Source organism: Schistocerca gregaria, chromosome 6 (assembly GCF_023897955.1).
Source record: "Schistocerca gregaria isolate iqSchGreg1 chromosome 6, iqSchGreg1.2, whole genome shotgun sequence".
NCBI classification, from domain to species: Eukaryota; Metazoa; Arthropoda; class Insecta; order Orthoptera; family Acrididae; genus Schistocerca; species Schistocerca gregaria.
In genome coordinates, this window is record NC_064925.1 from 320,004,818 (window position 1) to 320,020,171 (window position 15,354).

Sequence of the window (15,354 nt, forward strand, 5' to 3'; positions counted from 1 at the left end):
TTTTTCATATTTTTTTATTACCAAAACCGAGTCGAGGATTCCAAGGCTCATGACTGAATTTTTTACGATTTACTCGTAACACACAGATCTCAGACAATCTTGAAAGTAATTTTCATGTTTACCCTTTTCCGATATACAGAGGTCCAAACTCATCTTACTTGTACAAGTAAGATACGCTTGTGTAACACGTCGCGAGGAGAAAATGTAGTTTATAGAGCGGAGATTCGACAGCTTCTACAACTAACGCATTCATGGAAGTCGTTCGCTTTGCTCCAAGGCATAGCCGCAGGCAACAGAACTGTACTACGTCAAGTTTATGAAGTGCACCTTCTGCAGCGTGTTGATATAAGAAGGATCCATAATCCATGACTGAGCGGAAGAGGCGCTAGGACATGTTCAGGAGAATGCTGCGTCTGCACCCCGCCAAGTTCCAACTACAGATCTCATTGTGTTAATATTGTTTCATGATTACAAGACATATGTGACCTACTCATTTTAAGCGCATTCCAAATACCACACATAAAAATTTCGCTTCAATCACCTACGGGAAAAAGAGAGTTCCCAATAAAATGGTTGAATTAGATCCCTATCGTAACCTTTTGCGGTTGAAGAAAACTACTGAACATTTCTCCGTTGAAACAATTTGGTCGTTGGTATTAAACCAGCGTGTTAATGCGTAAATGGCTCTGTTTAAAGTTAGGCAAAGAGATTCAAGATCATGATGTGTAGAAGAAAGGTATAAATCATCTAGGAACGGAGAGTTTCAGTGTCTCATGGTTACACGACAATAACATCCCTGTAATGGACTGGCCTGCACAGAGTCCTGACCTGAATCCTATAGAACACCTTTGGGATGTTCTTGAACGCCGACTTTGTGCCAGGCCTCAACGACCGACATCGATACCACTCCTCAGTGCAGCACTCTGTGAATAATGGGCTGCCATTCCCCAAGAAACCTTCCAGCACCTGATGGAACGTATGCCTGCGAGAGTGGAAGCTGTCATCGAGGTTAAGGATGGCCCAACACCACACTGAGTTCCAGCATTACCGATGGAGGGCGTCACGAACTTGTAAGTCATTTTTAGCCAAATATCCGGATACTTTTGACCACATAGTGTAGTTTGGTAGTGATGTAGTTTCAACTTTTTTTTTAATTTAGGACGTTATGATGCCGTTCTGTCGAAACACGCGATAAAATTTTGGATTAATAACTTTAAAGCGACTGGATCTACCCTCAAGAAGAAACCAACGGGACGACCAAGAAGTGTGCGTTCTTTAGCGAACATTGATGTTGTGCGCGAGTCTGTCTTACGGAGCCCACGGCGTTCATTTCGTAAGCAAACAGCAGTGGTTGGAATGCCCCGGGAGAGTGTTCTCAGAATTTTTCATCATGATTTAAAATTTCATCCTTACAAACTACAGATGTAGCAACAATTGAAAGACAACTATTACTGGTTAAAATTAGGAATCTGTCAACAATTGATATAAAAAACAATGACGATGAATTTCTAAACAACTTGTGGATGTCAGATGAGGCACATTTTCATCTCACAGGCTATGTGAATAAACAGAACTACCGCTACTGGGCCTAATGACGTTCATGAGCGCCCTTTAGACGCTAGTAAAGTGACAGTATGGTGTGGTGCTTCATCACATGGGATTATCGGACCGTATTTTTTCGCAAATGAATAGGGAAACGCAATAATTGTCAATGCTGATCGTTATTTGGAGATGTTACGAACTTTCGCTACGCCTGCATTGAGAAACTTTCCAAACGTTCAAGAAGCCTGGTTTCAACATGACGGAGTGATATCACACACTGTACGGCAATCTGTGGCATATGTACGAGAATTGTTTGGCAACCGTGCGATCTCAAGATTCGGTAACATTCTCTGTCCGCCTAGATCGCTAGTTTTATACGTTTTTTTCTTGTGGGTATACCTCAAGGGCAAATTCTACACGACTCGACCGAGAACCATGGATAAGTTAAAACAGAGAATTCGGGATACAGTTCACGGTATCCCAGCTGAGATGTTGCAGCGGTCAATGAGGAATCTCAACAGCAGATTTCACGAATGTACCCATACAGGAGGACGCCATTTAAAGGACGCAATTTAAAAAAAAAATGATAAATGCCATCAATGTTTCGTAAATGGCAAAGTTGTAAGGTTTCAATTACTATGGATGCAATTTCTTTCCTTCGTCACTTCTAGTTTTATTGGATTGTGGAAATGTTCCCGTTTTTGTGTGTCACCCTGTATTATGACTACTAGTGAATGGCAGGAGAGCAGTCGTAAGAAAAATCTAGTTGTCAAGCACGGCATCTAACATCTGGTCAGGGATCTAGTTGCGATTTCTGGGTTTTCTTACTGTACTCCATATATCGGACATCTTAATTTGTCTATTCATCTTCCAGCACTGCATTTTGTCCTCTCAAGATAAGGAGATCTTATGCTGCTTAGGCGCTGATCGACGCTGCGCAGTCATCTGTGAGGATTACGTATTCCACTTCATCACAGAGTTGTTAATCTGTAACGGAGGAGCATAATACGGTGTGAACTGAAAACGTAGTATATAAAATGGCGTAGCACGGATATACATGCTGTAAAGTGTCTTATTTAGCGACAGAAGAGTTCTGGGAACCCCATGTTGTAGTACTGAAGCACACGGAAATTTTTGTGCATATTAAATCCTGTCTGGGGGGTAAAATCAGATGTGCGTTATTTCAATTTCATATAAGTAATCTAATCCTGAAGAGGGGCAGCAGCCTTTTCAGTAGTTGCAGGGGCAACAGTCTGGATAATTGACTGACCTGGCCTTGCAACATTAACCAAAACGGCCTTGCTGTGCTGGTACTGCGAACGGCTGAAAGCAAGGGGAAACTACAGCCGTAATTTTTCCCAAGGACATGCAGCTTTACTGTATGATTAAATGATGATGGCGTCCTCTTGGGTAAAACATTCTGGAGGTAAAATAGTCCCCCATTCGGAACTCCGGGCGGGGAATACTCAAGAGGACGTCGTTATCAGGAGAAAGAAAAGTGGCGTTCTACGGATCGGAGCGTGGAATCTCAGATCCCTTAATCGGGCAGGTAGATTAGAAAATTTAAAAAAGGAAATCGATAGGTTAAAGTTAGATATAGTGGTAATTAGAGAAGCTCGGTGGCAGGAGGAACAAGACTTTTGGTCACGTGAATACAGGGTTATAAATACAAAATCAAATAGGAGTAATGCTGGAGTAGGTTTAATAAAGAATTAAAAAAATAGGAGTGCGGGTAAGCTACTACAAACAACATAGTGAAAGCATTATTGCGGCCAAGATAGACACGAAGCCCACGCCTACTACAGTAGTACAAGTTTATATGCCAACTAGCTCTGCAGATGATGAAGAAATTGAAGAAATGTATGATGAGATAAAAGAAATTAATCAGGTAGTGAAGGGAGACGAAAATTTAATAGTCTTGGGTGACTGGAATTCGAGAGTAGGAAAAGGGAGTGAAGGAAACATAATAGGTGTGAATGTGGATTGGGGCTAAGAAATGAAAGAGGTAGCCGCCTGGTAGAATTTTGCACAGAGCATAACTTAATCATAGCTAACACTTGGTTCAAGAATCAAGAAAGAGGGTTGTATACATGGAAGAATCCTGGAGATACTAGAAGGTATCAGATAGATTATATAATGGTAAGACAGCGATTTAGCAACCAGGTCTTAAATTGTAAGACATTTCCAGGGGCAGATGTGGACTCTAACCACACTCTTTTGGTTATGAACTGTAGATTAAAATTGAAGAAACTGCAAAAAGGTGGGAATTTAAGGAGATGGGACCTGGATAAACTGAACGAACCAGAGGTTGTACAGAGTTTCAGGGAGAGCATAAGGGAACAATTGACAGGTATGGGGGAAAGAAATAAAATAGAAGAAGAATGGGTAGCTTTGAGGGATGAAGTAGAGAAGGCAGCAGAGGATCAAGCAGTTAAAAAGACGAGGGCCAGTAGAAATCCTTGGGTAACAGAGGAAATACTGAATTTAATTGATCAAAGGAGGAAATATAAAAATGCAGTAAATGAAGCAGGCAAAAAGGAATACAAACGTCTCAAAAATGAGATCGAGAGGAAGTGCAAAATTACTAAGCAGGGATGGCTAGAGGACAAATGTAAGGATGTAGAGGCTTATCTCACTAGGGGAAGATAGATAATGCCTACAGGAAAAAAAGAGACCTTTGGAGATAAGAGAATCACTTGCATGAATATCAAGAGTTCAGATGGAGGACAATATTATAGAAATGGAAGAGGATGTAGATGAAGATGAAATGGGAGATACGATACTGCAGGAAGAGTAGGACAGAGCACTGAAAGACATGAGCCGAAACAAGGCCCCGGGAATAGACAACATTCCATTAGAACTACTGATGGCCTTGGGAGAGCCAGTCCTGACAAAACTCTACCATTTGTGGAGCAAGATGTATGAGACAGGCGAAATACCCTCAGACTTCAAGAAGAATATAATAATTCCAATCCCAAACAAAACAGGTGTTGACAGATGTGAAAATTAACGAAGTATCAGTTTAGTAGATCACAGTTGTAAAGTACTAACGCGGATTCTTTACAGACGACTGGAAAAACTAGTAGAAGCCGACCTCAGGGAAGGTCAGTTTGGATTCCGTAGAAATATTGGAACACGTGTGGCAATACTGACGTTACGACTTATCTTAGAAGAAAGATTAAGGAAAGGCGAACCTACGTTTCTAGCATTTGTATACTTAGAGAAATCTTTTGACAATGTTGACTGGAATACTCTCTTTCAAATTCTAAAGGTTGCAGGGCTAAAATACAGAGAGCGAAAGGCTATTTACAATTTGTACAGAAACCAGATGGCAGTCATAAGAGTCGAGGGGCATGTAAGGGAAGCAGTGGTTGGGAAGGGAGTGAGTCAGGGTTGTAGCCAGTCCCCGATGTTATTCAATCTGTATATTGAGCAAGCAGTAAAGGAAACAAAAGAAAAATTCGGAGTAGGTATTAAAATCTACGGAGAAGAAATAAAAACTTTGAGGTTCGCCGATGACATTGTAATTGTGTCAGAGACAGGAAAGGACTTGGAAGAGCAGTGGACAGTGTCTTGAAAGGAGGATATAAGATGAACATCAACAAAAGCAAAACGAGGGTAATGGAATGCAGTCGAATTAAGTCGGGTGATGCTGAGGGAATTAGATTAGGAAATGATGCACTTAAAGTGGTAAAGGAGTTCTGATATTTGGGGAGCAAAATAACTGATAATGGTCGAAGTAGAGAAGATGTAAAATGTAGACTGTCAATGACTAGGAAAGCGTTCCTGAAGAAGAGAAATTTGTTAACGTCGAGTATAGATTTAAGTGTCAGGAAGTCGTTTCTGAAAGTATGTATATGGAGTGTAGCCATGTATGGAAGTGAAACATGGACGATAAATAGTTTGGACAAGAAGAGAATAGAAGCTTTCGAAATGTGGTGCTACAGAAGAATGCTGAAGATTAGATGGGTAAATCACATAACTAATGTGGAAGTATTGAATAGGATTGGGGAGAAGAGAAGTTTGTGGCACAACTGGACCAGAAGAAGAGATCGGTTGGTAGGACATGTTCTGAGGCATCAAGGGATCACAAATTTAGCATTGGGGGGCAGCGTGGAGGGTAAAAATCGTAGAGGGAGACCAAGAAATGAATACACTAAGCAGATTCTGAAGGATGTGGGTTGCACTAAGTAGTGGGAGATGAAGAAGCTTGCATAGGATAGGGTAGCAAGGAGAGCTGCATCAAACCAGTCTCAGGATTAAGACCACAACAACAACAATCTACGAGGGTCATTCAATAATTTAAGAGACAAATTAGTTTGGGGAAAGAACTGTTAGTAGGGCAAGTTTGGTACTTATATGGCTTTAAGTTGATATCACTAGGATGAGCCCTTATCAGCTGATGTATCAATATTGTTTTGTTTATAACCTCAAAAATACATTTCAAGATGAGAGTCCGCTTGAAACGTCCACATTAGTTGAACAACGTTGAGTTATTCGTTTCTTACTTGCTGAATACGAGAAACCAGTGATTATTTACTGTAGAATGTGTGAAGTGTAAGGTGAAGGTTCCATAAATCGTGCAAGTTTTTACATGTGGATAGAGCAGTTAAAAAATGGTCGCGACTCAGAGACTGACGAACACCGTTCTTGCCGACCAGTTGCAGTTTCAACTCCTTCACTTGAAAGTCGAATTGATAACATTATTGTGTCGACCTTCGTGTGATTGTGGAAATAATAGTTGATAAGATTCAAGTTAGTGCTGGTACAGTTCACAACATTATCTGAACCAAGCTGAAGTACCGAAAAACATATGCAAGATGGACCCCAAAGTAGTTCACGCAGCTACGCTAGGAAACAAGTTTGAGAGTGTGCACAGAGCTAAAGGAACGTTATGAAAGGGAAGGTGAGCACTTCCTCAACAAAATTTTGACTTTTGATGAAACTTGGGTTCACTATTATGAGCCAGAATCAAAAAGGCAAAGCATTAATTGGAAACACACCAACTCACCTGTCAAGAAAAAATTGAAAACCCAAGCATAAGCAGGAAAAGTCATGTTGAAGGTGTTTTTGGATGTTGAAAATCCAGTTTTTTGTGATTTTCTCGAAAAGCAGCGTACAATGAACAGCCAATACTACTCGGATTTGCTTTTAAAAAGATGAAGCCAGCTATGAGAGAGAGACTTCGTGGATCTCAAAGGAGAGGTGTGATTCTCCAGCAAGACAACACAAGTCCTCATACTCCTCAACTAACCCGTGAAACCATCAAAAAAATGGGCTGGCAAGTACTGCGTCATCCCCCTTACAGTCCTGATTTAGCACATAGAGATTTCCATTTGTTTGGTGCACTGAAGGAGGCATTAGGAAGGAAGAGGTTCCAGGACAACAAAGACGTGAAAAAGTTTGTGAGAAATTGGTTCAAACATGAAGATAAAGAGTTCTTTGCAACCGGCATAAAAAAGCTTGTAGCCCACTGGAACAACTGCATAAAGGTTTAAGGTGATTCTGTTGAAAAGTAGAAAAAATATTGTTTTGTAAAAATTAACGCTTTTTCCTCCACACCAATTTGTCTCTTTAATTGTTGAATGACCCTCTTTTCAAAATAGTACTGTCCCGTAGTCTTCGTATGAGTGACACGACCAGCTACGGCCAGAAAAAGAGGAGCTATCGGAAAAATGCTCATATTGGAGGACAAAAATGGCAAACATGGTCCTGCGTAAAAAACTCTGACTGAAAAGTGGGGTACCAGCTGCATCATTCTGCCTTCCTCAGCACCTTCAAAAATTTTCTCCAAAAGGAAATGTGAACATATTAACGCACTTTTTTATGCACAGATAGAATGATAGTGGCACTGAAAAAAAGTAATAAACACTGGAAGATAGTGAAATGTAGTTGCAGCATAAAAAGAGCGAAAGAGATAATTGTAAGTTTTGGGGCAATCTTTGTTCTACCTCACTCTCCATTACTGCCAGATGTATCGCACGTGGCGAAAATGATGTCATCCAAGATGGTGATGTGTAGACTTGGCAACAGCACATGGTGTCATCCAAGATGGCGGCGATGACGCCATTCAATATGGCGGATTTTGGTGGTAAGTATGAATTTTCAGAATGAGATTTTCACTCTGCAGCGGAGTGTGCGCTGATATGAAACTTCCTGGCTGATTAAAACTGTGTGCCCGATCGAGACTCGATCTCGGGAGTTCGAAGAGAACTCAAAAGAAATCAAAAGAACAATAGTTAGGCTATACATATTTCTATTTTCATTGAAGCATAGATTTGTCTTACAATTAAATGTTGTTCTCACACTATTAAAGGCTGTGTGATTTCGGGTTAGTCAAGATTTCTTTGTACTTTAAACTGCAACACTTGGTGGCGATTAAGTCCCACATAAAGTTTGCCCTCCCTACAAAAATGAATAAACCTCAGTTAACATAATGCAGTCTGATTATGATTCTCAGACCCTTATACTTAAATAGTGCAAGGGACTTTATATTTGATGCACGAAATAATTTAAAATTTCTTCTACTGCTTTACTTTCTTTTTACTGAAAGCAGATCGAATGTTCCTAACGTCTAGCTTTCCTCTAATTAGTAAGATATGGGTTGGAGCTGGTGCATTTATACGTAACCTGATTGTCTCTCTGAGGTGAGCTTCTAATACCACAAAACGTGTAATCAGAAAGTGATGCAGTTGCCCTCTCAAAGTAAGTAGCTTAATAATACAAAGGGTGTCCTACTTATTATTCATTATGGGTAAAACTGGTTCTGGATGAAATATAAATTGAATGAGCCACAAGAATATTTAGTTCCACTCAAAGCATTCGAGAAACGCTTTATAGTTTCTAATACGTATCATCTCCGAAGAATTGTGCTTCATTTAATTGAATCTGTAATTGGTATGGATTTGAAATGAATGGCATAAGATTTAAAACTTGGAATATGATTGTGCCTCACGTGTACAAAATCTCCATAGTTCACATCAATTAAAGTAATATGAGGCACCTGCTGTCCTTAGCACACCCATATACCTGTAATCATTTTTAAACTATACTGGAAGATCATGTATGGCAGAGTTTATTTGGTAAATGAAATTCCGACTTGCTAAATCCGACCGCTAGATAAATGCAAACAGAACGCAAACTACTCCACTAAATGGCATTCATAAGAGTCACTCTGCCACAAAATTCAATATTTGAGCCAGATAGATTTCGACTCGCTCGATATATATGTATGTAATGTATATATTCCTCAGTATGTGTAAATGCAGCGACTTTCAACAACACAAATTCAATCTTACGATTACCAGGCTGACATGGTGTGTATGAAAAAATCAAATTGTCCACCAAAGCACGAGGATGAATGTCATTTACTGAAGTTCTAAATACATAAATATCTTTGATAAATGAGAAATCATTGTACACAACACCAGATAATTCCTCACAATCGTAACAAACGCAACCATCAGTTTTCTCGGCAGTTTATTTCACTTCTTCGTTAATCTGTGACCATTCCTTCACCCTTCTGGGCCTCTGTTGTACCGAATTTTTTTCTAAGATCTGCAGTGATGCAGCCTAACTCGAAATTTGCTCTTTAATTTGGGTAACCACTTCCTGACCAGATACCCCTCTCATGATTTTATGACAAGACTGCTTTACTCCTTTCACATTCCTTCTTCAAATTTTGAAAATCATTTTGTAGACCTTCAGTTTTCTCAGTAACAACTACCCGAATCTGACAATTACCCTACAGGGAACATGGTAACTTTGCATGGTGGAATCTGGAGCGAAGTCGACGTTATAACTGATTCCAGAGGTATTACATCGGGGTACATGTCAAGACTCTACCAACACAGTCCATTTCAGGAAAGTTATTATTCAGAAAGGATTGGCTCCCCCCCATGAACCATGGACCTTGGCGTTGGTGGGGAGGCTTGCGTGCCTCAGCGATACAGATAGCCGTACCGTTGGTGCAACCACAACGGAGGGGTATCTGTTGAGAGGCCAGACAAACGTGTGGTTCCTGAAGAGGGGCAGCAGCCTTTTCAGTAGTTGGAAGGGCTGGATGATTGACTGATCTGGCGTTGTAACAATAACCAAAACGGCTTTGCTGTGCTGGTACTGCGAACGGCTGAAAGCAATAGGAAACTACGGCCGTAATTTTTCCCGAGGGCATGCAGCTTTATTGTATGATTAAATGATGATGGCGTCCTCTTGGGTAAAATATTCCGGAGGTAAAATAGTCCCCCATTCGGATCTCCGGGCGGGGACTACTCAAGAGGATGCCGTTATCAGGAGAAAGAAAACTGGCGTACTACGGATCGGAGTGTGGAATGTCAAATCCCTTAATCGGGCAGGTAGGTTAGAAAATTTTAAAAGGGAAATGGATAGGTTAAAGTTAGATATAGTGGGAATTAGTGAAGTTCGATGGCAGGAGGAACAAGACGAGGGTTACAAACACAAAAGCAAATAGGGGTAATGCAGGAGTCGGTTTAATAATGAATAGGAAAATAGGAATGCGGGTAAGCTACTACAAACAGCATAGTGAACGCATTATTGTGGCCAAGATAGATACGAAGCCCACGCCTACTACAGTAGTACAAGTTTATATGCCAACTAGCTCTGCAGATGACGAAGAAATTGAAGAAATGTATGATGAAATAAAAGAAATTATTCAGATAGTGAAGGGGGACGAAAATTTAATAGTCATGGGTGACTGGAATTCGAGTGTAGGAAAAGGGAGAGAAGGCAACGTAGTAGGTGACTATGGATTGGGGCTAAGAAATGAAAGAGGAAGCTGCCTGGTAGAATTTTGCACAGAACACAACTTAATCATAGCTAACACTAGGTTTAAGAATCATGAAAGAAGGTTGTACACATGGAAGAACCCTGGAGATACTGACAGGTTTCAGATAGATTATATAATGGTAAGACAGAGATTTAGGAACCAGGTTTTAAATTGTAAGACATTTCCAGGGGCAGATGTGGACTCTGATCACAATCTATTGGTTATGACCTGTAGATCAAAACTGAAGAAACTACAAAAATGTGGTAAATTTAGGAGATGGGACCTGGATAAACTGAACGAACCAGAGGTTATACAGAGTTTCAGGGAGAGCATACGGGAACTATTGACAGGAATGGGGGAAAGAAATACAGTAGAAGAAGAATGGGTAGCTTTGAGGGATGAAGTAGTGAAGGCAGCAGATGATCAAGTAGATAAAAAGACGAGGGCTAGTAGAAATCCTTGGGTAACAGAAGAAATGTTGAATTTAATTGATGAAAGGAGAAAATATAAAAATGCAGCAAATGAAGCAGGCAAAAAGGAATACAAACGTCTCAAAAATGAGATCGACAGGAAGTGCAAAATGGCTAAGCAGGGATGGCTAGATGACAAATGTAAGGATGTAGAGGCTTATGTCACTAGGGGTAAGATAGACACTGCCTACAGGAAAATTAAAGAGACCTTTGGACATAAGGGAGCCACTTGTATGAACATCAAGAGCTCAGATGGAAACCCAGTTCTACGCAAAGAAAGGAAAGCAGAAAGGTGGAAGGAGTATATAGAGAGTCTATACAAGGGCGATGTTCTTGAGGCCAATATTATGGAAATGGAAGAGGATGTAGATGAAGATGAACTGGGAGGTACGATACTGCGTGAAGAGTATGACAGAGCACTGAAAGACCTGAGTCGAAACAAGGCCCCCGGAGTAGACAACATTCCATTGGAACTACTGACGGCCTTGGGAGAGCCAGTCCTGACAAAACTCTACCATCTGTTGAGCAAGATGTTTGAAACAGGCGAAATACCCTCAGACTTCAAGAAGAATATAATAATTCCAATCCCAAAGAAAGCAGGTGTAGACAGATGTGAAAATTACCGAACAATCAGTTTAATAAGCCACAGCTGCAAAAGACTAACACGAATTATTTACAGATGAATGGAAAAAAACTGGTAGAAGCCGACCTCGGGGAAGATCAGTTTGGATTGCGTGGAAACACTGGAACACGTGAGGCAATACTGACCTTACGACTTATCTTAGAAGAAAGATTAAGGAAAGGCAAACTACGTTTCTAGCATTTGTAGACTTAGAGGAAGCTTTTGACAATGTTGACTGGAATACTCTCTTTCAAATTCTAAAGGTCGCAGGGGTAAAATACAGGGAGCGAAAGGCTATTTACAATTTGTACAGAAACCAGATGGCAGTTATAAGAGTTGAGGGACATGAAAGGGATTCAGTGGTCGGGAAGGGAGTAAGACAGGGTTGTAGCCTCTTCCCGATATTATTCAATCTGTATATTGAGCAAGCAGTAAAGGAAACAAAAGAAAAATTCGGAGTAGGTATTAAAATCTACGGAGAAGAAATAAAAACTTTGAGGTTCGCCGATGACATTGTAATTGTGTCAGAGACAGGAAAGGACTTGGAGGAGCAGTTGAACGGAATGGACAGTGTTTTGAAAGGAGAATATAAGATGAACATCAACAAAAGCAAAACGAGGATAATGGAATGTAGTCGAATTAAGTCGGGTGATGCTGAGGGAATTAGATTAGGAAATGAGGCACTTAAAGTAGTAAAGGAGTTTTCCTATTTGGGGAGCAAAATAACTGATGATGGTCGAAGTAGAGAGGATATAAAATGTAGACTGGTAATGGCAAGGAAAGAGTTTCTGAAGAAGAGAAATTTGTTAACATCAAGTATTGATTTAAATGTGAGGAAGTCATTTCTGAAAGTATTTGTATGGAGTGTAGCCATGTATGGAAGTGAAACATGGACGATAAATAGTTTGGACAAGAAGAGAATAGAAGCTTTCGAAATGTGGTGCTACAGAAGAATGCTGAAGATTAGATGGGTAAATCACATAACTAATGAGGAAGTATTGAATAGGATTGGGGAGAAGAGAAGTTTGTGGCACAACTGGACCAGAAGAAGAGATCGGTTGGTAGGACATGTTCTGAGGCATCAAGGGATTACCAATTTGGTTTTGGAGGGCAGCGATGAGGGTAAAAATCGTAGAGGGAGAACAAGAGATGAATACACTAAGCAGATTCAGAAGGATGTAGGTTGCAGTAGGTACTGGGAGATGAAGAAGCTTGCACAGGATAGAGTAGCATGGAGAGCTGCATCAAACCAGTCTCAGGAGTGGAGACCGCAACAACAACAACAAGGATTGGTTCAAAGATGTTGTTTGATGATAGACTGAAGTCGTTCAAAAATAACCCTCTGCTGTGTGAACTACACAGTTCTGTGATACGAGTTCATATCCTTCTGTTTTTAGCGTTTTATTAAGCTTTGTAATGAGCCACAACCTAACCATAGAAAACACCATCATACCACAACAGCATTTCCTTCGAAGTCAGTTGAAATCCAATGACTACTCCACGTTAAAGTCACTGAGCACTCCCCACCTACTCAGTCTAGTGTTACTACTTTTTTAGTGACGACGTCATGCCTCCTACCTCGTTTTCTACTCTCAGGTCCATTCCTCGTGACATCAAACAGACGCAAGATCCCCAAGATTGGCGATCTTTTACAGAAGGTCGAAACTGAGAGCGGATTTCAATGCGAGATGCTTATAACAGTTACCACAGCGAAACTTTGTCTCGAAAGCTGGCAGAAAATCCAAAGAGATTCTGGTCGCATGTGAAGTATATTAGCAGCAAGAAACAATCAATGCCTTCTCTGCACGATAGCAATGGAGATACTATCGAAGGCAAACTGCTAAACGATTTAGAAGAAATATAGGAATAGTGCAAAAAGTGGCAGTTAACCTTAAATAACGAAAAGTGTGAGGTCATCCACATGAGAGCTAAAAGGAACTCGTTAAACTTCGGTTACACGATAAATCAGTCTAAACTAAAAGCCGTAACTTCAACTAAATACCTAGGTATTACAATCACGAACAACTTAAAATGGAAGGAACACATAGAAAATGTTGTGAGGAACGCTAACCAAAGACTGCGTCTTATTGGTAGGACACTTAAAAAATGTCACAGACCACTACGGAGACCGGCTACACTACGCTTGTCCATCCTCTTTCAGAATACTGCTGCGCAGTGTGGGATCCTTACCAGACAGGACTGGCAGAGTACATCGAAAAAGTTTAAAGAAAGACAGCACGTTTTGTATTATCGCGAAATATGGGAGAGAGTATAACAGAAATGATGCAGGATTTGGGATGGACATCATTAAAAGAAAGGCGTTCTTCGTTGCAACGGAATCTTCTCACGAAACTCCAATGACCAACTTTCTCCTCCGAACGCGAAAATATTTTGTTGGCACCAGTCTACATATGGACGAACGATCACCGAGATAAAATAAGGTAAATCAGAGCTCGTACGGCAAGTTATAGGTGTTCATTCTTTCCGCGCGCTATACGAGATTGGAATAATAGAGAATTGTGAAGGTGGTTCGATGAACCCTCTGCCATGCACTTAAATGTGATTTGCAGAGTATCTATGTAGATAGATGTAATGGTCAATAACGCATTACATGGGAGTATCACTGTGTAGCTGTGCTATCATACTAAATAGAGATATTGTAAATGGACCATGCTAACAAACACGGAACTCCACTGCCCGTCGCCGGATTCGAAAGCGGGTCATCTGCAGCACTTCAGGAAAAGGATGGTGGGGGTGTGTCCACAGATGGCTCCTGTTGACAGAATACCAGCATTTACTGATCTACCGCAGTAGATTGGTTGTTGGCCCTCGGGGCGAGGTTTGCTGCCGCTCGTAATATTCTCAGCAGCGACAAATGTGGCCGGTGGAAGCCCACACTTGCGCCTTTTGCTGCGACTGAGGCTGCGCTGACACGAAGTGCTACGGCCTTGCCGGGTCATACAGCGGCGGATGGAACCACGGCCCATGGACCTCTGTTGTAATCGCAGAATGGGCCTGGCAGCAGTGGGACAGTTTGGTGGCCTGCCTCAGCGACAATCCTTGGCGGAGATCGTCTGTCGTTGGCAGGCCGCGAACCCTAGCTCACGATGTTAGTGGAGGCAGGACGATGGCGACAGCGCACTGCAGCCGATGCCTCCCTATACAAGCGGCTGTCTCCCTATACAAGCGGCTGCTTGCTGACGGCGCCCCGTGTCTGTGATAGTTATGATGACAGTGATGACTATGAACTGGTGGGAGCGCTGAGTCACTTACGCTCTGCGTCACTCCAACGCCACATGATAGTCAATGATGACGTGGTGGCTACCGTTCCTTAAATACGGTTTTCTGCCGCCGATGTTTGCAGTTCTTCCTCCGCAGTACGTCGGTGGAATATTCAGGTGTTGCTCTGCTTGTGTAACTGACGTGATTACCACCCTCGATGCGACACCCTGGCATGTGAAGAGCTGCTTCTTATCACGTCCTCCGCGGGTCGATGACACAAGGTTCTTTTTCGCGTTGCTTAAATCGACGCTCCACGGGCCCACTTGTGTCACAGTACCATACAACTGAGCTGTGCAACATACTGTAACACACATATGACTTCTGGCTACCAATATTCCTTCACAATTTAACTAACTTCATTACTGAAAAACTTGTTTGTCTAACTAACTTTATCCCTCTACAATGCAGATAGCGATACTATCGCATACACAAGACATAAAAGGACAGTGCATTTGCTCTCAGACGACTCGTGTGAAAAGGTTTGTGCCATCACTATGGCCATACGACGCGAATTAACAGACTCTGAACTCGGAATGGTAAATGGAGCAACACGCATGGGGCACTCAATTTCGGAAATCGTTAGGAAATTCAATATTCTGAGGGTGGAAAGAGTGTGCAAGAATACCAGATTTTAAGCATTACCTCTCACCACA